This window comes from Saccoglossus kowalevskii, chromosome 5, assembly GCF_978046115.1.
Source record: "Saccoglossus kowalevskii chromosome 5, keSacKowa6.1, whole genome shotgun sequence".
NCBI lineage: Eukaryota > Metazoa > Hemichordata > Enteropneusta > Harrimaniidae > Saccoglossus > Saccoglossus kowalevskii.
In genome coordinates this window covers 21168586-21195628 of record NC_140645.1, presented here as the reverse complement: position 1 = coordinate 21195628, position 27043 = coordinate 21168586, and the positions used below count along the sequence as shown (strand labels likewise).

The window sequence follows — 27043 nt, the reverse complement described above, 5'->3', positions numbered from 1 at the left end:
TTTCGATGTATTAAAAATATAGACAACATCAATAGCGAGTATATAAACGATAATGTTGATACATAATATAAAAGTGTGGGATATCCGATCCTGAAGCGTGTCTAAATATCTGTCGACACGATAAGCGTGAGAACATACTCCTTTTTGAGATACTCATCTTGAACAATAACATATTTCCAATTCATTTGATATCGAGTATCTTTCAAAGCTACAATTTGGAAATCTGAGATAACATTCCTATTCAACTTCAATCATATTTCTCGAATGACATGCTCATGATCTGAATCATATGATGTTGATTTTACTTCTTGAAACTTAATGTTCATAGCTGTTGTTCGCATTCACCATTTTCCCGTGGCTCATGTGACGACTTTCCTACTGTCACAATAGATGAACTCATTGATTGTTCTTGCCACATTGATTTAGCTTTTTGAAGCTGTGCCTGTAAATCGGCGATCTCCTCGTCTTTCTGAAATGAGAGAGAAAAAAAACACATCAATTTGTTATATTTAATATACTCAATATAATGATTTTTCCTGCCAAAATGTTTATGTATTATTTTATATTTTATATTCTATTTGACAATTTTAATCAGCATACGCTTTAATTGAATAGAGAGGAATAACAAAAACATTTGGGTTTTATTTTGTGATGATTTTTAATGTACAGTTCAATTATTTTTTTTTGAAACGTCTACCATCTAGTTTATTACAATCAGCTATATTGTATTATAACGCATCACTTGTTCATACTGTTCCCTGGGTTGTGATAACCGTATCACGTAGTGTACTGTATTGACATACTAGGGCCAGAGAAACTAGTTAAAAGTTCCCATGGGAAAATGACATATCAACTGGTGCCCGAGCTGACATCAATTCGATCGCCGTGCCTCATAACGTTCTATTCCAGTAAGAAATCAAAAGTAGCATAACTTTCATAGTTTGTGGTTATTATTCACAACTTTTAGAGACTGATGCAACGAAACAATGATATATAGATTTGGATTGCTGAAAATGATAAACAAAATGCTCAGCTATTTTGTTTTTGTTTGTTTTTTTGCATCGCAAAATAGTTTAGATTTCTTACTGGAATAGAATAGAATAGAATAGAATAGAATAGAATAGAATAGAATAGAATAGAATAGAATAGAATAGAATAGAATAATAATTACGTCTTCTAATGTGCTTTTGAGAGTTTCAATCAGGGCTTCCTTTTCTTTCAATTTATTATTCAAATCAGAACCTTCCGGTGATACTTTCTTGACACCATTATTTCCTCCTATCATTGTTGTGATTACAACCCTGCTGTCTATTGGGTTAATCCTTAGCGCAATCACCTGCAATATAGAATGCCACAGGTTATACACATTATGAAAATGGCCGTATAGATCGTCACGGGAGAGAATAAACAAACATTGGGAAAACAAACAAACAAGTTCTTCTCGCTCTCAACGAGACCTCGGTGGCCATTTGCATCTAAGATGTATTGACATTCATGCGCATACGTACGCGCTAAAACCGTTGCTCCTAAAAAGCGGTCTTGGATACGCATATCAAAAGCTAAACAGTTAACGAAATTCGACGTTTGTACATTGACAGACAAAGTGATGGCTGAACTGGCATCCGACTCGCAATACATTAAAATCACGACTGATTGTTTTATATTGAGAGATTGTTGCACAGTTAGGGGTAACCTGTTTGAAATATACGAGATAGCTGGTAGCTGGAGAATTTCGATGTGACCTGAAATTAAGGAAAAAACAATTCCACACAGAATCTTATTTATACTTAACCAAATTTCTCTTTATCTCATTCAGAGTCGATTTTTTGATCGACTTTTGTGCCGCGACACATTTCTATTCCAAAAATCGCTCATACAATAACGCACGTATGTACCTTTGGTAAGAAGACAAGACATAATGTTATGGTGGTTCCGAATATAATGAAACAGACCGCTAGACTGTAGGCGACAGTCACCTGGTCACGAAGGAAGGTGTTGATCGGCACTCCAATGACACAAAGAATAGTGACGTTGTAGAGAGACATGCCGATGTATTTGCTGTCATTTAGTTCTGGAATGGTGACAGATCTGAGAAAAATAATTAACGAAATATTTTAGTATGTGTATTTCTAGTGATTAGCTGCACATCGTTTTGCAATAATACGTAAGGCTTTGATTACCATTTGTTGAAATGAGTATCGCCCCAACTCCCATTCCCAGACGAGTATGCCACATTTGTTAGAACAGCTTCACATGGATGATTACCTGATTACAAACATAAGAATGCATAGTACACGTGATTACATCTCGGGAGCGACGTGAGATTATGAATAATTAATAATAATAATAATAATAATAAATCTTCGGAATTAATTGCTGCGCTTGGCCTTGTTTTATGTATAGTCCATATATATTAAGGAGTTAATTAAAAAAAATATTAAAATATATTTTTAAAAAAATATTAAAAATATTGAAAAAAAAGAAGAGTTGCCGTCTGCCTTTTCGGTTTAACATTCTACAAAACCGCCAGACAAATTTAAATCTGCTCACTGGAATCGGAAACAAGAATTTGCGTAGCGTAAAGAAATCTAGTCGCCGAAAACGCGCATGTATCTGTGGGTCATCGAAGCGGTATATTGACTATATATGTACAATGAGCAAATTAGCTACACAAAACATTGCGCGACGGAAATCTGCACTCAGCTCAAAAACGAATTTAATATAATTAATTGTAAATACCGACCCCTAGCTTTTATTCATAATCAAATATGTAATTGTGATTGGCTCCAGAGCACAACATTAATCATCCATACTGCGCGCGCATGCCTGCGATTGCCTCCTAACTGGCTATCACAACAGCATTTCTGGAATGATTTGCAAATTTATATTTATCGCTCACTGGCGATACCAAGTCATGTAATGAATATGTGGTGTGAACGCGACATAGAATTGTTATTTCTAGAAAGTGATTTGTATAAATTAAAGGGGGTCGACGGAATTCAAGCAACATGTGAAATTCAAAGGGGCCCCCCTCCCAGATTGTGTTACTAAAATATGAGACTATCCAGTGGCGACTGGTGACCATGTACATTGTGTTCACTGGGTTGCACTGCTATTGTAATATGTGTTATTGCGTTTTTTTTTTTTTGTTAAACTTTTTTCAAGTTTTCAAATGGTATATCGAGTACATATGTTGTGAGGTTTAAATTTCAATGACAACCTACCGTGTTGTCCAAGCTAGTCGTGCCCCGTATAGCAAAAGCAGTCCTTTGTAAGCATAGACGATTCCCAACCATATGTAGCTGTTATATTTTATGGATTCGCATACATCTAATTGTGGTATACGTATTACGTCCTCGTTGTCTATCGTGTACTGTGAACGGAAACAGATACAATACATTTGATTAAAAGCTGATAAAATTATAATTTAATCCAAACCTAACTAAGTGTATGGTAGTCGTGATAAGATTTTCTCACACAAGGCATACACCGGTCCACTATATGGCGCCCGCTAGTGATGATAAGGATACTTGGTTCTAAATTGAAATGAAAAACGCCGCTATATTTATATATCATCATATATTATTCAAAATACTGTCTGAGAGTCTATATTTTAATAGCTAATGACCACGCAATCACGTATTTTTATTTCAAGCATGGACGTCACTCCACGTGACAGCAACCGTTTGTCGCCTGTTGCCCGAAATCGTATGACCATTGCTAAGACACGGAAGTACGAGTTCTGCAGGTTAGACTATCCACTTGATTTTATTTAGTATTACAGCAAATGCGAAATCGATTTTTTAGTTTGGTTAATAACAATTAAGTGTGTATGTGTGTGGTGTAACAACGTGAAAATTCACTTGACACATTCTTTAAATTATGATATTATTTTCAGTAATTACATAGCTACTCACAGTGGCAGTGAAGTTTCTGGTTGTTCTCTGAGGAGGATCTAGCACCATCCATGATGCCAGGATCACTATATCGATGACCAGTAAAACAAATAAACAGAGGAAGAGATGACTGTCTTTGATAACCTGAAGCGAAACCGAGAACAAATCAGTGACATTGATGATTACATAGAAAGCAGTCCCACCTAAACTAAACGAGATGAAGGGACAGGAGGCTTCCATACAGACAAGCTGGTGCGGGTGGCGCCATGGGCTAATATTATCCAGGAATCAATAGCAGCCAAATCCGAGTTTAAGAAATCGTAATTTTACGAAACAACTCGTATGGCTGTTTATGATATCGAGGCATGGCATCTTAACGCTCATTTACAGTTGGGGGCGCCGGTGGTTATTGATAAACGGCAACTGAAACTTCAATACAAGACGCAACGTTTTGGCAAGTTGTGGATGCGGGAGTAGCAGCGAACAACCCCGGTATACTTGGTCGAAATCTTCCACCAATAAAAACAGTACACTGTTAGATGGGCGTTATGGCTGGCATTCCCCTTGCGGAAGCTTTCAGTTTGGTGGCTATCGCGGTAGGATGAACAGCGTAGATAGCCTTGTGAAGTCTACTTAGTCTGTGATGGAAACCCCCTTATCTGTTTATTACAAAGTTTGAGAATGAGCTAATACACGTTGAGTTACTGTTAAATGAGAATATCCATTGTGATAATGCAAATAAAATGTCAGGGGTTGTTAATGAATGCAAAACCGACGGAAGGAATGCGGGAACGGGGGGTGTTAAAATGCGAGAGGGGGAAGCCATCTTTGGCAGTACATGTCCTAATTGAGCATTTGCAAAAAATACAGATTGTATTCATATTCATACTATAATATAACTCTTCTATCCATAACTTTTAAAAGATAAACTTCCAGACGGTATTATTATGAGTTAGTTTCATTGTACTATTCAAGTTTTTTTTTATCGAGTCTGAAATTCCCTTTATATATCGCACCAATAAACACGATGCCGCGATGCGATTTGTCTTTCTCTACGTACTGTTCGAATGCGCTTGAAGTGACGTGAATATTTGATATTTAGCGTACCGTATCAGTTAGTGACATTTCACAATAAACGTCACTATGTGATACACATTACCTTGATAAAAGTAACAGGAAATGGAGACGCTACGTGGTGCTTAACTCTGTTTCTTGACTGCGATTGCCTGCCAATGTGTGTTTCCTATTCCCTATATATCAACACTATAAACGCTATATTGTCTATAGTTGTACCTTTGATACTTAAACTTACTCTTCGTCTCTTGGTGGCATTTGTAAACACAAAATACACTCTCCATGTCTTAGTGAATAGTCCGCCAAATGCTAGAGTGAAACCTATGCAAAGTGTCCACATACGTGCCTGAAAATAAAAACTGTAACGAATTATTTCTTTGCATTGTGCTGCCCAATATTTTCTGTGAATTGAATTGAATTGTATTTTTTGAATTGCATTTAATTGTATTGTATTTTGTTGTGATTTATGCTGTGTGTTGCGTCACATTGTTAGGTTACTTTGTATTGTGTTGCGTTGCGTCGCGTTGGGTTGTGTTGCACTACGTTGTGTTGTGTGGCGGTCTAAGTATTTGTTAAAAAATGAATAATATCCTAAATTTTGCTACGAACAAATTGTACACCCCTATCACAATACAGCCAACTGTAAGATATGGTATCATATGTGACCGTAACCTGGCAACTATTAGATTTGTAGCTGTGACATGAGTGTTTCATATAGAAATTTGTTGGAAAACGGACCAAGTGAAATGCGACGCAAGTCACATTGACTTGAATCATAACTATGCGTTGTCATGGTAAATGTCACGTTATGGGGTATATTGCCAGTTACGGCTCATGGCATATGAATTTGAATAGTTTTGACATTAATTTGCTTACCCTACATATATTAACGAAGGCATCTGGACTTTCAAGTATGCGATCCAGCCCGAGCAGTAATGCCGACAAATAACTGAGTGCGCAGCCTACGGCGATTATGTTGTTGATTGATGGACTTGATAGCTTGATTAACCTAGAATATAAATGTGAAAGTTGTGTTCTTACTGGGTTTACATGGCAGACTTTTGGTGTGTTTTTTAAATGCTGTCGGCTTTTGACAATTTTAACAGTAAGCAGAAAAATGCATCAGAGTTTTGTTGTCAATTGATGCCTGACCCTTATTTGTTCTTTCCAATGGAACAGTAAATATAGAGTTGACGAATGATTAGTATTGTAGTGGTATTCACGTAAAATAAAATAGTGAGATATAGTCACGTACTTTCCCACACCTCTAACCATAGAAAATATGAGGAAGAATTTAAAAGTCGTATATAAGTAGTAGTGCAAAGCTAGAGAATGTGTGTTAAAGTTGTTCCAATTATAGGGGTATTTTTTGCTGAAACTGTATTAATGTATCGTTTCCAGTTGAGATGATGTATATCTATGTTGTCACCAAAATCGTTCTTTTGGATGTATTATCATTTTTTTGGATGTATTGAACACACTGTAGTTAGTGTTAACGATGTTGATCGTTAATGTGTTGTGTTTACACCATTCATTGACCAAAGTTAAATTATTTTCTTATTTTATTCACACTACTTATATTACTGGCAATAATTTCACTTTTGTTATGGTTTTGAGCAATTTGACTGTGTTTTCGGTTGACGAACATGGCGGGGAAACAATGAGTTATATTGTACATGTTCACGTGGATTTAATCTGGCGAATTTTAGTTATCAACAAAATTAAGTTAATCAATTAAAAACCAGCGAATAGTTCATTAACAGTTAACAGTCTTACACGAGTCAAGTTTTATGATTGCCACGCTTGGTGAACAGCGCCCTCGATAAACATTGTCGATTTGTATGAATTGGGAAAGGTTTCCGTGCTTTTGTTTCATTTCAATTCATCATCTACAGATCAAGTCAGAATTTTGAATTGGGAGGTACTACCAGCACAGATCGGCTATAAAACTATCGGGTAATCAGGTATTTATAATAACATTATCAGATTTGCACGACTTAATTATATGTATTAAATAGTCCTTTCGGCGAATATATCGTGTTCATTTCATACGCAAATAACACATTCCCCCGGCATAAATAATATTCTGAGTACTGTGATACTGTTTAAACTATTAAACGAATCGCCTACGTCCTAGACCCTAAAGCGATTTTGGCAAACACTCAGAATTCACATTGACCTTTGAAGCTGCCTTTAACCCCTTTTGGCACAAAAATAAAAGACCATTTTCCGTTCATTGCGAGAATATCGAACGTAAAAACAGGACAAACAAAGGTCATAGCGTCGTAGTCGCGTCAAACATCGCGTGGGATTCGACAAACGCGAACGTATTTCGGGGACATTTCCATGCTTAATAATGTGCTGTCCACATTTAATGATAGGCAATTTCGATTAAGTAAGGGTATTCGGAAGCAATATTCCTCTGTCGAAGATCGGCCGGTCAATGTAAGCTGCGAAATAAAGAAATTCTAGTTCAAAATCAAATCGTTCGATTTTTGCGGCAGACGTTCGACGCGCGTCTTTCATGCATCTCGCGAGATCTCGCAATTGTACGGAAAATCACCAATTGCTACAATAGTAATTTCAATATTGTTGGTAGTTTCTATATAATTTAACAAAGTGATTTATTCCCTTCTATTCACATGGCACCATTTCGCTTCCAAAACATACGCCAAGAAAATACTATATGTATTTTACTTATATATTTTTTTTTTCTGTTGATTTCTGGTCGAAGGGAAGCTATGAATTGAACATGTATGTGTAAAGGCCGGTAGCGATCAAAATACGCCTCTGGGAGATCCGAGTCAATATGACCTATGTGAATAGCACTACTTCATTTGAAATTGACTATACAATCATTACATGTTTATACAAATACAAATTTTAAGCTAAAACAATATATAATTTATTAGGGTTTAAATAATGTCTCATTTGAAAATGAAGCTGATTCTCATATACTGTATCTGAACCTTTACTTGTGAAACAAACATTTCAAAATACAGAGCAATATATGCTGACACCAAGATATGACGTCAGCAACTTACTTCCGTTTTCTGTTCTTTATATTAAACGCCAGAAATAAGCACACCAACACAACGCCCAGTGAGGACATTGAAGAAAATATTATATACACAGATGTTGATATCCTTTGCTGTTCAAACATTACACGGGCCGCATCAAGAGGTATTACACCACCTGGAGAACGTGACATATTAACAGAAGAAACAATTAAACGTATATATAGCATTAATATGGGCTCATTTCCTGCATATATTAGAATGTAAAAATCCAGCATTTTTTATGTTTTCGGACATTGTATCATATTTTAATTAAATGGATAGCCTGCCCCTTCGACATCTTTTAGTTCAGGGCAATAGATCATTTGCGGGTTTCTGTGTTACGTGATATTTTTGTACGAATAAGTAATAATATTTGCCGCTCGTAGTTAGTTGTTATAAAACAGCTGAAATAATCCTCCAATTGTGCCTTTGATTTGACATAACATGTTTGCAGGTAAACGTCCGAACTATGTTAACTTGAATTGCTGTTTGTACAAGAGAGCCGATGACGGCGCGCATCGTATATGAACTTAAAACGAGCTTGCAACAACAGTGACCTAATTCAACGAAATTTACGCCAACATGTACTGTCATGGTGACCTGTAGCGATCACGTGATCTTTGAGTTGATATGATATACTCAGGGAATGAATATTATATTAATCGTAATGATACCTTTGAATTCGAATTTATTGCTTTCGTTTAGCCACCCCAATTCATCAGTGGGATAATACAAACCAAGAGTGGTCTCTACAAGTTCATTACCGATCTCTGCAAAACAGCAAAAATAAGTAAAAAAAACAAATAAATACACATATGTCACCACTCCTTCCATTAAGTCCCTATATATATATATATATATATATATATATATATATATATATATATATATAGTAAGAGATATCGCTTTAACAGCTGGAATCATTTGACAATGCTGACCTATAACTCACCTCTAAGTTGCTCAATTTTAGTAATTCCAAATCTGTCACCGTTTTCATTGAATGATATCGGCCCCTAGAGAGATAGCAGTAGAATATAATGAAATCCATGCTGATAAGGGTGAAACATGCAATACTGACCTAAATATCTATTTCTACGGGGACTTCACCTTGATAAAAAAAATTGAATATTTCGTCAGAAATATTTTGCCATAATTAATTAATTTTTAATTTCAAAAAGAACTATTATATTTCAACTACTTCAGTGTGTTTGGGATTCAACACTGAGTTGAATTCCATTCGGTGCTTAATTTTGTCATCTCCGCTGCGCGTACTTTCTCAGAAGCAATTTTCCCACTAAAAATCCAAACCTACAAAATAATGACAGATATATGTGTTGGTTACATGTATTAATATTATTAAACATCTGTCACCGTAACGCCATTGGTTACAGCGTGCCGTAATTGTGCGGTATTTTACGAGGTATTTTCATCGTACCATATTAGGAAATGTGAATTTAAAATATGGAATGATTACGCTCGTAAGCGTCCCCTAATGATAAAAAAACATGGCTGCCCACAGGGTTTGACCGGACCCACACAAAGAGGTTCGCTAAATCTGTTCTAAACGTTTGGGATTTTGGCATTTCAATGATGTATTCCTGGGAGGAAAAGATGTATAATAATAAGGTTATCAATATAAGTTACGGTATCGTCGAAATATAATAAATGAGATATAATTGTTAACGCTAGACCAAACTCTGTTTTTCATGTACCGATGTTTGACCTAAGGACGGACGTGTGTCTTATTGTTTAACTGATTATTCGATTGGGCGTAAGTTGTTACGGAGAATTGTTTACTAATATCTAAAATAATTATACTTACAGTAACGCCGAGAAAATTTGTTGAATTCAGAGCGTCTATGAATAGTTCTCTTAAGCCATTCGTGTTGTCGTAATCGAAGTCTTCAATTCGCACGCTCGACCCGCTCCTCTCAAGTTGTATAGCGACTTTGTGGAACATCAGTGCTAATACCCAAGTTGCGTCATACCCATACGATGCAAACGCTTCTGCCGAAAGGTCGGAACCATTTGTCAGCGTGTTATATGCGTCTAGATATTCAAGCGGTGTCTAAAAATAATACAATATTACGTTAGGGCACGAGGGAACGACTCAAGAAATCTAGACAAACACTTGTCTTTTATTTTTCTAACTCCCGACACTTATCACAGAGTACCTTGTACTTGTGCAACCAAGGTGATCAACAGATTATTTGGATTTTATTACGTTATAGATTTACAAATCTTGCTGAATTTATTCAATCTTTGGTTACACATCATAGATGACCTACATTACTATGAATTAACACATGTAATTTCATAGTAACAGGGGTCATCTACGATGAGTAATCCAGAATTAAAATGTACATAATATCACAGCAGCCAAGGAAGGTCACATAGACGTAATGGACTCCGCGATGAGAGTTGGGAGTAGGAAAGAACAGATATTTCAGTTTTGACTTGTTTTCAACAAATTTCACTTACCTTGTTCCAACTCCTCGTGGTTAGAGTAAAATGTAGCTTGAATCGTTACAACATTAATGAAATGTTTTACAGTTCAAATGCTACTTCAGTCCGCGTTTCAATATAATGCAGAACAATTGACATCTGAAGGGTTAATTTAGAATAATAAATTTGTTTGCAATAAAGTTTTTATCATAGCTAGTTTCAGTATGACAGTGACAGTGAACTACCAGGTGTGGCCTGAAATCAGTTATAATTATCATGCACTCACCAAACCTGACACTGTGACGTCATCGTCTCGACTCAACAGCAAAGATTCAACGCTTATGTAACCCTCAATAGCCTCCTTCATCTGATCAACCGTACAGTCAATATTATGATCGGATACTATCCACCAACCGTCAGTATACCAACCAGGAAGTAAATAAACGTACTTTTGGCCGTATAAGCCTTGTTTGTAAGCCTGTAATATATGCAAATTTATGCGCATTATTTATTTATTTATTTGCTGAGATGTACTTTATAGAGCACTGTGGCTATTATAAGTGGTAAAGTCAGTGTCGTGCAAATCGACAATGTGGAAATTGTGTAAATATAATAAAATTACTCCAAAAACATTCATCAGAGACATCAAATGAACGACCACGGATGAACATGTTATTCATAATTTGAACATCCGCCATTTCACCCACTTACACCATCGAAGCGCTTTGACACTAAAAAGCGCGATTCAAATGAACAGTTTCTTGACTACTCGTCATGTTTGCACGCATTTTCCCAGTGGGATCATTTGTAATTATTTGTGTTCGAGTGCTGAAAACTAACATTCCTTTAAAATTGCATCAATTCCGTTAAAACAGTGAAAGTAAATGTAAATGTTTACCTCGCAAAACAATAATCTAGCTTGGTCTTCGTACATACTGACTAAAATTATCCGCCCATCTTTCTTCTGTAACCACAATAGCAAACAACAAATTCATTATACATACGGATAGCAATCGCGACACATATATCAACTGAACATGTCGTTACCCCCCTCCACACCCCACCCCACCCCCGCCACCCAACATAAGGCATGTCAAATTACACTTAAACGGAACTTACTTTGATGTTTGAAAGTTGATTTGTTGGCACACTGCCAGGTTCCACGCTTTCTGATGTGAGCAGTTTTATTCCCTTGTCTTCAAGACCACTTATCAGTAAGTCAGTTCCCTGTCCATAGATATAAGTTGTATGTGGTTTATTATAAGTATAGGAAATGTCGTGGTTTCGGGGTCGCTTGATTGGTGTATACGGTGTGTATTGCTCGTAGAATGTTTATTCGGGAACTCAATACCGTAGACCATGGTGATAGATTATGAATTACGATAACTGGAAAGTAGATCCGTAGAAGAGTCTGACATACCCTTGCAAACAAATCTTCTGTCTGGTGTATGGTTGCTACTCTTCTCCATCCATACTGTAATAACAGCTCAATTCTGGGAGCGTTGAGACCAGAGTCGGTCGGAAATATTCGGAAAAAGTATTTAAATCTGTCTGTGTTAGACAGAGTATCAGAGGCAGATGCATAGGATAACTGTGAAACAAAAAGGGGATTATCTTATAATAATCTTACAACATTATTAACATTTTTAAAGTGTCGTGGCTGTCGCGTCATAATATGCGCCATAGTTCATCGAGATAAACAGAGGATCGTGAGGGCTCAAATTACTCAATCTGACATGACATTTTTACACAAATGGTAACATTCTCAGGATCGTTTGACAAGAACAGTCAGGTGAAAATCTACTAACTTTTAGTAAATGATCTGGAAGACTGGTTTAGCCCTGTTGAGAATGTTAGCTGCATGGAGTTGAACATTCTCGTGAGTCTTACATATCATGAGCAGCATACCATGCCGGTTGAATGGCAGAATCAAACCTTTTACCATTGATTAAAGCCAAGTTGTCTCTGTTTGTCAATGCTGCTTTGTTGTTATTCAGGCAGCTCTACAACACGACAACTCTACTGGTCAAATTTGTAATCCTTTTGGTTGGATTCCACATGAAGATCCTACAAAATCCTGGGTCAATGGCTGGAAGGGATTCGATTGGTTGAACTGCTTGCCTTGGCATTTATGTGTTCAATGAATGTGATGTGGTTTGATCCTGATTACAAAGATACATTGACTATATGTATTCACTCTTTGATTCTTCCCAACCACACCCATTATTCCCATTATCACCCGTTATCTAAATGTCAGTTCACGAGCAAAATAATGGTGCGATGAAGGAAAAGTTAAAGAAATCAGGGACACAAATAATTCTCATCAAAAGTGAATCCTTTCTCGTTGCAGGACTGTAAGTTGCATGCTAGACAATCATCGATTTCCATCATTTATTTCTCACTATGGATGTGAGCATTGTGTGAGTCCTCGTGGACATTCTTAGACCTGGAGAATGCAAGACATTTGGCAACTGCACTGTATTTGTCCCACACATCACAAAAGAACAAACCAAGGCTCAATGAGTAGATATTGTCTGGGATCAATACTTGATTCCAAAGGCACAGACCAGAGATAGCGTGATATGGTTCCTAACCAATGTAGGCGTATTGAGGTATACAAAGCCATACCAAAACAACTGGCAGCATTTTTTTTGTGCGAATAGCAACGAGATATAGTTGTCGAAAATTCTGAATGATAAATTGATATCAAGTGCATCACTAGAGAACCCTCTTGTTGTACAGTTGGTTCCAATGTATTCTGTATATCTATACAATACATATCCAGCATTATTCCCTGCAGTCATCAAGAAGCTGACTTCGGGATCATGGTGCATGTTACAGATGCCATCATACAAGGCTTTTGTAAGATCAGTGTTCAATTGACACTGATATAATTGTGCTAGCACTAGCAACTGTACAGCAGCTAGGAGAGATAGACCTCTGGATATATTGCATTCGGAAGTTGTAAGAACTATCCCAGCTCATGAGAAAACTATCAGTTGCTGTGATTACTGTGTGGCAGTACGCCCGGTATGGGTAACTATTTAGTCGGGCTGGTGAAAATATTAAGTTACTAGCCTTGTGGTCGGGTAGATTTTTTGAAAAAAAAAATTACTTTTTACGAAAATCAGAAAATGTCTATGAATTTACGATTGTTTTCAATTATGTACCTAGAGGTCTGATGCGACCGATTTAACACATGCAACATGTACAAGTATAAGCAACAAATATCCATGAACAATGCGTGACTTAGCGAACTCTCACACTATGCGTGATTTGAACAATGTGCGAGAGTTTCAATTGACTTAACCTTTTCAGACTGTTTTTAAACTGTTTTTTGAAAATGTTAAGTCGTTGTTTTAGGAATTGAGCCTCAAGCAACGAAGCAAAAAACAAAATGTTACTTCAAAGAGACGAATAGGGTGTCTGATAAAACCAAAAGTATACGGAAAATTGTCCCAGCGTGGGAACTGAATTTAAGTGGATAATAACCAGAATATGAATCGTGAATATAAGTTTTCAGACTTGAATGAAAGTCACTGCTGTGAGACTGATTGAATCAAATGTAGCGATACGTAGCAGGCAGATTTTTAAAGTTACCTGCCTTGTTGTCTAGTAAAACATTTTTACCAATTTGTAAGCACACATTGTTAGTGCCCACAAAAATCATTGATACTTCCGGTTTTCCATGTTTTCACGGGCTGCAACACTTTATCCCAGTTTGTCCAAAGAAGACTGCGTGAAAAGTGTGGGAGACGAACGAGAAACTCACTGGAGCCTTCTATGAATTGCACAGTGTACCAGTGTCTAAAGAGACTGAGGCTTATGGAAAATAAGTTACTAAGAAACTAAATATGTTATTGTTTGTCAATTGATATTAAGTGATATGCCTAGCAACGAACAATTACTGTTTAATATTCACATAAACTGTCTTCAAACATGTCAGATTGTGTAGATGAAAACATATAGCGTTATCATTTCCGAATGAATTACATATGCTTGAATGGATCGTTGCTAGAGTGAATGGGTTTTTTAAACAACAGTTGCTGAGAAATATGCTATATCCATTGAATCCACCTTTGAAAGTATTCAGCTCAAGTATAATTGTGCCAAATACCATGCTTTCATCTAGCTGTTTTTTGAACCTATGGTTTAGACTATTATCCAGCCTACTGATGTAGAAAGACTGCATTCTCGGGGATGAAGCTACGTCATACGTAGTTTGTTCATCACTGTACAATGTGGAACGCAGGTCGAGAAAACAGCTAAAGTTGAGAAAATAAAACAAACTCAATTTATCCCGAGCAACCAAATGTATATATGTTGCACATGTAGACAACACATTAAATACTGTATGATTATGATAGCTAGGCTGTCTCATTAGACTTAATAATCGAAATGATGATATTATCCGACCAATAGCTCCTTCTACATCAATATAATTAGGGATATAGCCTGAGTGAATAAATTTGAAGACAATTATTACCAGTTGTAAAATTAAAGACGGGTATGTTTATTAGCGCAAAAACTATATCGTGGACAATTCTCCAATTACAAGATTATATTATATTACGACAGGTCGTTCAAAGGAATCATACATGTCTGCAGCTATATCACTGATAAAGTACCACATAGCCTGAATAGCAGCGTCTCCGATTTCCCTGGCTCATCCTGTTGCTGCACATTGATTTGCGCATATTGCCAGAGTAAACTTGTACCTTTCATTAACTATATGCAATATCCACACTGGCTTTACTGTCACGAGTTTTTACTCTTACTAAACTATACATACCTGTACTAGATTCCAATGCTGGGCGGTAGCGGCCACTGGCTGACTCACAATCGAACATGCAGCGCCAAGTAACACGATCTTTGTCGGTTTCTCGTAAAGTAGTTCGAAGAAGCTTTTCATCCCAACGCCGGCGTCGCACTAGTGGGTAAATAAATACGATTGTAAATAGAAACTGTGAATATTAATAACGTAGACGTTATCACGCAGAAATGACACACGTACCAGGCGTAGATATGGTATAGGCTGTTTCGAGAAAACATGCTCGTGTAAACGTGTGACATTAAATCCGGGGAAAATTCTGTTACATGAAACACTTATTTGCCAGACATATGTCACGCCAAGCTTCCGACAAGAGCAATTATATTGATTTTATTTGTACCAATGTCAGCCAGTTAATATTGATTTTTAGCGATGCGTCTCAGGGTCGGGTAGTTTCTATTCACATCTCACTAATAAACACGTGTCTCGTGTATATATAGCGTATATCCGTTTTTAAATTAAATTTTTGCTTAATATTATAATGTTACAAGCCAAATGCAATGGCATAGCTACACAGCGATATTTGTTTACAGTCAGCATCTACAGTTTAATTAACGTAGTTTTAACTATCATGTATGTATATTACTATCAGAGCGGTGTGAATACACATTAATTTTAATCGGACTAGCATGGACTTGCGCGTTTGTACATCTGTTCACACAATCGATACGAAGGTATCATGTAATTAGATAGAAACCTTTTTTTCGTGAACACGCAGGAATTTTGATCAAAATCACTCAATCGCAATACTTGTAAGGTGGTTGAATTATATGTGGCCCTGGAAAAGTGTATTGTCGATGTCTCAGCATAAGGACTATATTGAGATTATTTTGTTATATCACCAAATATGCACCAGATGCGCGTTTATATATCTCAAAACTGTTGAAATTGTCACAGTGTATCAATTTGTTCGTCCATTTGCATGCTTTTGTTCATATATCTGCATGAATTTATGCGTACATTTGTATTAATTTTTGCGTGTATTTGCGTGCAGTTGCATGACTTGTGTTTGTACCATTTGTATTTGCATGTTCATAGGCTTGTACACCCCTGTTTAAATATATATATATATATATATATATATACAGATATATTTTAAATATGTGTATACAGATAAAAAGACACCAAGAATTAATACTACTGTGTTTCAAAATACCAATAATTGTGAATATTTTAATTATGAGAACCAAACAATCATTTCTATATTATTGTAATGTAGTTCACTGTTAAATGTAGTAGTTTTACGCACGGTTGCAGTATGTCTATATAATGAATTGTGCATGTCATGTCATTTCTTGACTAACATGGAATTTGACATTCAACATTTTTCTTGAAAACTGACACTTCTCGGCTTCCAATGTAGATTGGGTAATCAGAAGTTGTAAACGCCGGTAGTAAATTGAACAGTGTAGACTATCGCATTTAAAACGATGGTACTAATCGTGTATCTAATCTCATCGAGTCATTTCACTCGACGTGCCGACAAAGTGAATTTATTTGGGGAAATATAAATATATATTATTATAATTAACAAATATCTTCATGCAGGTAATTAAAATATTCCGAGTTTATTATTTTCAAATGTATGCCGGAATAATATTGAATTTGTTGATTATTCTGAATGTTAATATACTGCTTCTCTTGTTCCGGTAAATAATATGGTATTATCAGCCGAAGCAACAATACCGCAGGGTGTATTTAATCAAGTTGTAGATTAATCATACTCAATTGTAGCCATTACTATGAGTATTATTAGGAGTTTATTATTGATGAATATAAAAGACTATAATAATTGAGAATCGCTAGTATTTGGTAATGATGCAGATTATATTCTATTTGCGTATAAATAAGATGAACTATACATTGAATTACGTCAATGCAATTTGATCGTCTTGTAACAACACTTGAATACTTGTCATGAAATGTACATGTATAAGTTATAAACGCCGACCTTATTGCATTATGCTGCGGTTACAAACTGGTTGATTGATGATTTAACTATTAGTTACATTATCATTCAAATTATTTATCAATTATTATCAATTATCAAATTATTATCAAATTATTTATTAATTATTATCAATTCAAATTATCAAATTATTAATCAATTATCAATCAATTGATAATTTAACTGGTTGATATTTGTTTATTTATTGTGTGCATAGCAAATAGGATAAAGCCCGAGTATGAGGACCTTTTTCTGAGAAATTAAGTGCGACCTGAGATAAAATGTCGAGGTCGCAGACCGGGATATTGTGTCTAGAGAGGAATTCTTTAATAGGTTTTTACTTAAAACCCATACAAGCATTCTGCGGAAAATTGGACCATGCCCTAATTTTAAATGGAATATGCTATACAAGTCAAAGAAATTAATTACAAAATGTATGAATCAGAGCACGCGTATATAAGGGACGTTTTATGTAATTATTGTGGCGTATGTATATGTATATTGATATTGCAGCAGCTGGACCCCATATGCAAGAACTGCAGAATAATCAACTGATAAATCTAACGCGAAACCGTGCATAGACCAAAAGCAAATGAATGACGTTATGTTTCGTACGTTTCGAAAGGCAAAGTGTATGTCCCATTCCCGTCGTGTGTGCGACGTAAGAAAATCAGATTCGTAAGACAGTGTATATAGTGCAGTATTCTGATTGGCCGAGAAACACTAGATGGATTAAATATAATTATTTTGCTACATAATCCATATATATGAAATATGTGTGTGGCCATTTATTGCTCTGTACCGGCGTTACCAAGGTTCGCTCGAATGCGATAACACATGGACTTTACATCCGAGGTTCCCATGTGAATGAATCGCGGGTAGATAATTTCATTCTGTTGCACAATCGATCATGTGGCGGGTCAGTCCCTTACTGTTATGTTCAACTCCAGATGACTTTTAAACTCTGAACCTTCAATATTTACATATTTATTATTGCAAGTTTGTATTATCGAATATGAAAAAAACACACTATATTAATATCACTATGTTTGAAGGCATTCAAATTCACAACAATGTAGACTTCGATCACCACTAATCTTTTTTTAACACTGGTTTTATTTAACTTGTATAATCATTAGTATTAAGTATGTTATTGAATATGTTAAAAACGAGAATATCCTGGAGGCGAGTTTCAAATAATCTAGCATAGACTCCGAACGAACTATGACGCTTGGCAACAAATATTCTTTGCAAAGAATGCTGCAGATTAAACATTTATTTAACAATTTTGATTCTGACTTTTTTGGAATAGGTATTTTAGTTAAGTTTCGTCTGACATAACATCAGCAGTAACGTATTTGGATATTTTTCGTGGGTGTACCCCTTGGATACGAGTGTTTAATGTTTAAATGTTAATTTCTCAAACCTGAAACACACGTCATACTAATGCATGCTAGTGGGTATTTTAACGGCGCGACATCAATCTTTTAACATACATGGTTCATTGATTTAAGGGCGCCGGAAGGCAAGGATGGTATTTCCACCAGGACTAGGATTCAGGGAAGACGCACATATACGCTCTTTTGGTCGGAAGTCAGTTGGACACTTTATAGTTGATGATTCATTACATTGAATAATACATTTCAATTTGGTGTACAAGAACATTCTACTAAAATAATAAGTAATGATATTTGAAAATCGTTATTTTTTGTCAAATAAAATATTTCAGTTAATGGTAAATATGTGTTTTTTTGCAGCAAATTTTGCAGCCGTATCTTGACATATTCTCAGCCGATCGTAGAATGCCAGGTAGAAAATTAAATAAACAATATGCATGCAGCGTTTGATCAGTTTTGAGTATGAACAACATCATCACAAAATGTAGAAAAATCTGCTATCTGCTCGAGTCGTCTGGCCATAATGAATAATTGAATAATTACCAAAGACCACGATAACTTATTACCATTTATTATATATTATATAGATCACACCTATATTCAACATTCAAGCACACCATTTGTAAAAATAACGAATAAATAGTTCAACGCAGCATAAATAATATAATTATCCGATGACAAAAATGTATTTCAAAGTCGTATGACGACACCTTGAACGCTTGATTGACACGGCCATACAGGGAGTGACGCTACAGTGTTTTTTATCTTTTTATTGGCACGTTGTATACAAACATGGCGAGTGTGAGAACGAAATACCTGCCACCACGATATTGAAGTAAAAGAGAGTCGACCTAGATAGAAAATTCTAAATTAAGACCCACGTACATATATAGCCGTAATTCTTAATTATTTATAGCACGGGCAGAAGATTATCATTACTTGTTTTGCGTACATAATATTATCACTTGTGTGATTCAGGTGAATAAGTCGAGCACTTCTAACATAATATCAGATTTCAAAGCAGTACGTACATCTCAGACAAGTCTTGAACACATTATCTTGTTTTTATGAGTAGAGATAACTGTTAAGATCTCATTTATCATTTACATGTTTCAAAGGAGAATTTCGTTTCTCTAGTGAATTAATTCCCCAAAACACTGATAATTATATATTGAACAAGTTAAATATTTCCTTTTATACTAGTATTTTGTTACTGGGTGTCTCTAATGCGAATTCCCTGTGATGTGCTGGTTCAGTGTTAGTATGCTTAAACAATACTTGCCTTTAACATTTTAGAAAAACAAGTACTGTCACATACTTATACGTTCAACTCAAATAAATCTGCATAACGGCAAAATCGTATAGATCAAAAACGTGACGCTTTTGCTTGCACATATTTCTTACAAATATACTATTCCCCAACTAGAGCGGCATTTACATATATACGTGCCCAAATACAGCTCATACGAAGTGGATGATTACGTCTATTTACATACTATGGAACTATAAGGATCAACCCTGAATTATTTTTTGTCTGTATATAAAAGTGACACGGGCTTCGTCCCTCCCCCCAATGATTAGTATCAATGCGTACATTGATGGCTCCAGAAAAACATATTCCATAATCACTGTTCTCAAAGAACGGCAATCTTATATATAGTTGTAGGTAGTCGTAGTCCTTAGTATTCATATATTATCACCAGACGTTTCGGACAATTGCCCTCCTTTTTTTCAGATGTTGAACTAAAAATCGGTAATTGCCAAAAACGCCTGGATATATTGAACTATTGTCAAAGACTTTGATTACCTACTACAATTTTCTAAATATTATATGTATCACTTCTATTCTTTTCCATTACTGTGTAACACTGTGGATACTAGACATGATTCAAAGTCCTGGACACGCGCTCAGAGAATTCAACGAATATTAAGGTTTTCGATTCAGCGTACGCTAAGCTGTGGGACGGATGCGTGTGATATACAAATATAGAGTGATCAAAGTAGTAGATCACCAAATGGTCTTAGGTCTACATATTGACTGAACTATGCTATATTCATAGCACCTTTTCAAACACTTCGTGGATGTGTCACCAGATATGTCCGATAGCGAAGACTAAGGAACAATTTCATTTATCGCTAATTAATTAAGAACAGTAAGACTTATCAACGCGCAGCAAGCATTATGTGTCAATATAGCCATAATCATTGGACAGTTTAGTCATGTACAACAATATAATATTCCTGTTCTTTTGGTATTTTAATCATTTACCTCACGCTCAATGATCAATGAACGATCACATATATCGGCCAGCAAAACTATTGTCAACGCGAAATGATACGTGTCAATATGAACATAATTATCGAATAATTTAGTACAACAATATCCGAGCGTTTTTGATATTTTAATTACGTGCGTTACGCTTACTGATCAAAGAACTGTTATACTATCGTTAGTACACAACAAGCCTTAGGTAGATGTAAATATAGGCATAATTATTGGACATCTTAGCCTTGTACAACGATGTAATATCCGAGTGCTTTTGATATTTTAATCACTTACTTTACGCTCAATCATTCATTCTTATTTTTTATTTGTTATTAAAAAATACACTTCTAGTCGTATTTTGTAATAACCAACTCCATATTGCTCTATATTTCCCCTCACGAGAAGATCTACCGCAAAATATAGATCTATATATATATATATATAAATATATTAGGGACCCATGCGACGCGCTAGTGTTGAGTTACTTAAAATTACCGAAATCAAAATTATCACTGTGCATATTTTGGTTCGTATATAATGTATATGTAGGCATGAATATTTTCTACAATTCTAATCACGGACATTTATGCTTCAAAATACCCGAAATCAAATTACGAAAATGCATTACGCGGTTACAAACGGAACCATTTACAATGGGATTAACCCATGAACAATATAACCGACAGAAATAGTTAATGACATGTGAAAATCAAATGATTATAGTGATGTATTGTTGTTGAGTTACCTACAGAATGTAAAATCGAAGTGAACAAATTTGAGACAGATGGTGCGGTCAAGTGAAAGAAATACCTGTTCAGCCACCTGAAAAAAATATTTAATAAGATACTGCCACATCCAGATAAACCACGAATTGATCATGGCGTATACATTAATACATCCGAGTGTTACATATAGGAATCACTGTGTCAATTTATGTCGTGCTCAATTGATTAGTTCGAATACGGAATTGTAGACAAACTAGCAGTAGGAACGGTTCACGGACTTTCTAAAATGTGAACCAGTAATAAAACTGGTGGGTGGGTGAAATAAGGCACTCCTAGCTAACAATGTACACGAGTTGAATGAATGTTCCAACACGCTGAAGAAAAATCCATTTGTTGCTTGCTTATTTTTTTCCAGTGATAAGATTTTTTTCCTGATACACACACATTAGTTAAGGGTGAATGATACATTATGAAAACACTTTTTTCCTTAATGGGTAAATTCAGTTTTGTTATAAATCAATGATTGCAATATTTTATGTAATCATATGCACTTGTGAGCAGTGATTCATTCGACTCGCCATCGCAATAAAATCCGCGCAGACCACAACCATAGATTTACTTTCTCATATTGCGCACCGCTATTTTTCTCATCATCGCTCATCGTGCGCATTCGTAAACTTAGAATGAATTCAAAACAACAATTACTTTGCATTAATAAAACGTGTCAAAATAAATAATTGCCCAATTACCCCTCAATAGTTTCTTCTTATGTACGGCTTATTGACTTTTTACTACAACATAATTTGGTTTATTTCATAATGCCCTACTTTATTTCATAATGCTTCTGTCTGAATAGAAAACAACACAACGTCGTATCTCATTATTGAACTCGTATCTTCCTTAAAAAGAAACTCTTCTTGGAGGAAATTTACTCATATATTGCATGTAACATTGAAAATCCAATAACACGCAGAAAGATAAGTATTCTAAAGTGAGAGTAACATGGGAAAACAGTGAATAAATTCGCCATTGTCAATGCCCTAATAAACAGTTGAATATGAATGCCATGTATTAATATGAACTCTATGAGGGATAAAAAAGGATTTCCTAAAGATTGACATAACTCGGGCAGAATTACCGATAACTACGGCTATTTGGAATTTTGTGGGATAACCCATGATTATTCAAAATTGACGGTACAATGACACTAATGACCCTAATTGCCCGTAATTGTCTGAAAGGAGAAATACATGTATACATATAATATGTGGGAAGAGGAATTAAATGTAGTGCACATTTCGGTTGTTTGCTGGGTGCACTACATAATTTTAGAGCAGAATCATTACCTGTTCTCATCTAAAAAATAATTTCAATGTAGTGCTTATTAATTCTACTTATTTACTGATCAATGATACTTGGTAAATTAGGGGAAATACATATTGTAAAAATTAGTGAATGTAAAATCAGACGTACAGATGTTAATACATGCGTAAACTGTATACATAGAGCTGTTGCAAACGTTTCCGATAATCTAAGTGTTGTAACTCGTGTAACATACTGATTACTTCTGCTATTTGTAGATGAATCGATCCCATATTTTGTCTCATGAGATGTTGTTTAGTTGATATTAAGGGGCCATTATTTTCTTTTTAAATTTATGTATTACTGACTTAAATTTAGAAATAATACACGCTCAATTTCCCAGCTGCCTTATGTACTGCTATGTATAATTATGAACATTATAACAAACTCGAAACTCACAAAAAATCACAACCCTTTTGAGTTTGGCTAATAAAAAAACTATTTTATCTTCGTCTCTCTTGTAATTCAGCTTTTCTGAATATATTATATTCATAATCCCACAGTCTCCTAAATAATTCTCTATTTGACATGAAGACACCGTGACATTTCAAGATAACACATTAGTAGCTGCACTATCATCACCTTCGTATCAACATGATTATTCCATGTGACATTGTGTGTTTGCTTATTTTTTAACCAAGGCTGAATATTCCGAGATAAGGTAGATCGGAAGACACGTAAACTGTATCTTATAAATTGTATACGAGCAAACATAAACTGTTTTTTTTTAATCTCATATCTTTATTTTCAATGATATGTGTATTATCCCATTTAGCTAGATTAAAGTAAGTAACATAATTAAGACGTCGATATAAACTCAAGCAGATCCAGCCACAATGCGAATGTAGATATCATTGTCTGAAATATTAATTAAGGAATATATTTGTGAAACGTCTATTCACATGCTTCGCAATGTAATATATTGTGAATACTGCTTATGTTATAAATGATATATGTGTAGTTGGATTGAATGTGACATGAAAGGAATGCTACTTCGTGACTGTCTGGCTTTAGTTTACAGATATTGAAATTAACTTGCTAATTGTCTAATATAGCCTTGTCGTCCAGATTAAACCGTGACAAAACAGTAGAACAGTCAGCAACTGTTGAAAGCAATTTTTGACAGGTTTTATTTTTAGTTGAATAAACTATAGTTAATGTGTGTGAATGTGATTGAATGTGGTGTTTGTAAGTACTGTTGGTTTTAGTTTTACCAAGACAATACGTTATATGTTATCGGAATGTGACAGTAATCGTGATTAGGCTTCGCAAGGAATCGTCAAGCTTGAAACCTCTTGTTATTGCATGTTTCTTTTCCTGTTTTCTTTTCAAACGACTTTTCTTGAAGTCAGGAGTACCATTTAAACAAATTAGGTATACATTTTACTTGCTCCGCTCTACAAGTGGCTATAACTGTTGTTTTATTAGTCACGTGGTTCGGCCGACATCTTGGAATATGCAAAATCCGGAAGTGCTCAATTGCACTACGATCTGAAGGTTTAGGACGTCCGACTTTTTGTGTAGTAAAAAGTAGCGGTCTTGTGACTTTAGCCGCGATTTTTAATTTCCGGAAAACATTCAAGCATCAACTCGTTCGTAACCACTGGTTCAATTGACGTGATATTTATTAAATGGCATCTTCAAATATTAGCTGACCATCAAGGATGGGATTTGGGGAATGCTATGTAACATCATTAATATGCATATCTGCAATATTTCTAACAGTGTTAATGATGGAGACATGCCACTAACGCTATATTGAATATATTGGACATTGGATTTAACTAACATAACATATGACCATATAAGGTCATGTGACCTTATTGATATGCATAAAAGTATTGCCTCAAACACTGTTTTAGAGACATGCAACCGGTGCCGCAATTATGGAATCATATAAAAGATATGACTAATATATCAGATAACCATATATGGTCATACAAGCTAATTAATATGCATAAATATAATATAATATCTCAAGCACTGTTGCAGACATAAACATGTATGCAGGACCACAATGATGGCATCTGACAAGTGATATGACTAATAATCAGATGACCATATATGGATATATGACCTCGTTAAATATGCATAATATATCGAGCACTGTTACATACATACAATCAGGGTTATGATGATTATATCGGAAAGAGATGAAACACTCCACACTCTTGAGAGTCATTCTGTGTAAAACATTTCGGAATGTATAGGTCGACTATGAATAGGTATGATTTCATTTTATTTAATTAGAAGTACAATTTGATTGTTGGCTAAGTTCCTTAAATTTGTAACGATCTTCAACTAAATGTTGCCGATAATATAACTTTATTATGTAGTCACTATTTGTACAAGTAGACATGCACAGTCGTTGTTGCTGGGGCAATGTCATTACTGAAACAAAGTGAAACTGAAATTGAAACTTGCGGTGGTCGCCGGGCCACATAGTGTTAGATATGGGCCATATACGACGTATAAAACACGTAAACCAAGCAAGACTTGTTCACACGAAACTCGCACACACGCTACGCGACCATCAACTTGTTTCATCTAATTCAGCAAACATTGTTAAAGTTGTACCAAAATTGAATTTAAACTATTCTATCTAGATTGTTAGGATCTGTCCTTATCATACCAGACCATTTGTTGTCACCCGCGAAGAATTAGTAAGAAGTATTCGCTGAATGCTTGTTTCAGTGGGTTTTCAAAAGCCTATTTATGTCCGCGAGTTGTACACACTTTCGCTTTCCACCGACATTCTAAATGCTCAATGACGCGCTGCTACATATTTAATCTGGGGAAATTCCATAGGCTCCACACTCGAGATGCAAACACTGAAAACATGTTGGCATTTTGTCATGCTCGCATGCATTGGTAAACAATTTATTTCCTTTGGATGAGTTATGACAGATGAGGATTTTGAATAGGAGTGACAAAAAATGAATATTAGAACATACGAGTCACGTTTTACATAATTTTTAGAATTGTGTGTGTTGTCTATTAAAACATTTTCGTAGTGATGACATGAATTATCCTCTTTTATAAACAGGATCATTGAAAATGTGCTGTTGTAGTACCTCCACCTACCTGGGTGTCTTTCCATTCCATCCGTAGAGTGTAGTTCGGCAGGATACTGGGATTGTCGTTTATATGTTGTAGGGCCAACTCCACGCCGGGTAAAATACCGGAACCGTCCCAGACGCCGCCTCCCATGGGAAATAGAGCCCCTATCGTGAGGTTAACTTTGGACGCTTCTGCAGCATAGATCTCAAAGAGAACCAACAGTGTGGATATTCTTAAAATAAACATCGACATCGTGGATGATAAACCTGCATGGACAAATTAAATAATAAGCAAGGATGAGTGTGATGCTCATGCGTAATGCTTTGGCAATGCGTTTGATCTAGTGTATGCGCGCTTACCTGTACATATTCGTCTGCTATGTTATATAGTGGATGGAGTTGTCTATTTTCCAGCACCTGGGGTTTTATTAAATTCATTCAAAAAATACGACCGTACCTGAAATCCTTTATACATATCAATTTAATTGTTGCACGCCAGATGCAGGCAATGTGAATGTCTACTAAATAAAATAATCAGTGTATAGCAATCGGTTACAACACAAGACAGTGTCATAGATTAATTTCCGATGTCTCCATTCTATGGAATAGTATGTCTAGAAATAGTATTGTAGTACTGTACTGTACTGTAGGATGTTCGGTTTAGAGATTTAAACTTATGAAAAATACACGGAATAATATAAACAACTACACATTTTTATTTTAAATGGTTATGTTGATATAATTGAACACGAAAAAAAAATTCACGATTTTCGCAAACAGATAAGAGAGTCGTAAAAACTGAAATAACAGATGACGTTAAAATGTCGCAAAAATCAACGACCTCATTTCAAAGCAAGAAGGCAGACAATATGAGTACGCAAATCCAAGTCAAGCCAGTTGCATCATTACGGGGTGCTCCGGAAAATGTACCTGTGACGATGTTTGGCTTCTGTGACTTCTATGATATCTTGATTGAACCAT

General features: G+C 35.5%; 1 pseudogene; it reads right to left on the bottom strand.

Annotated features, from left to right (window-relative positions):
- Window positions 1-322: 322 nt before the first annotated feature.
- Window positions 323-26315, bottom strand: LOC102804796 (gamma-aminobutyric acid type B receptor subunit 1-like; annotated as a pseudogene).
- Window positions 26316-27043: the final 728 nt, after the last annotated feature.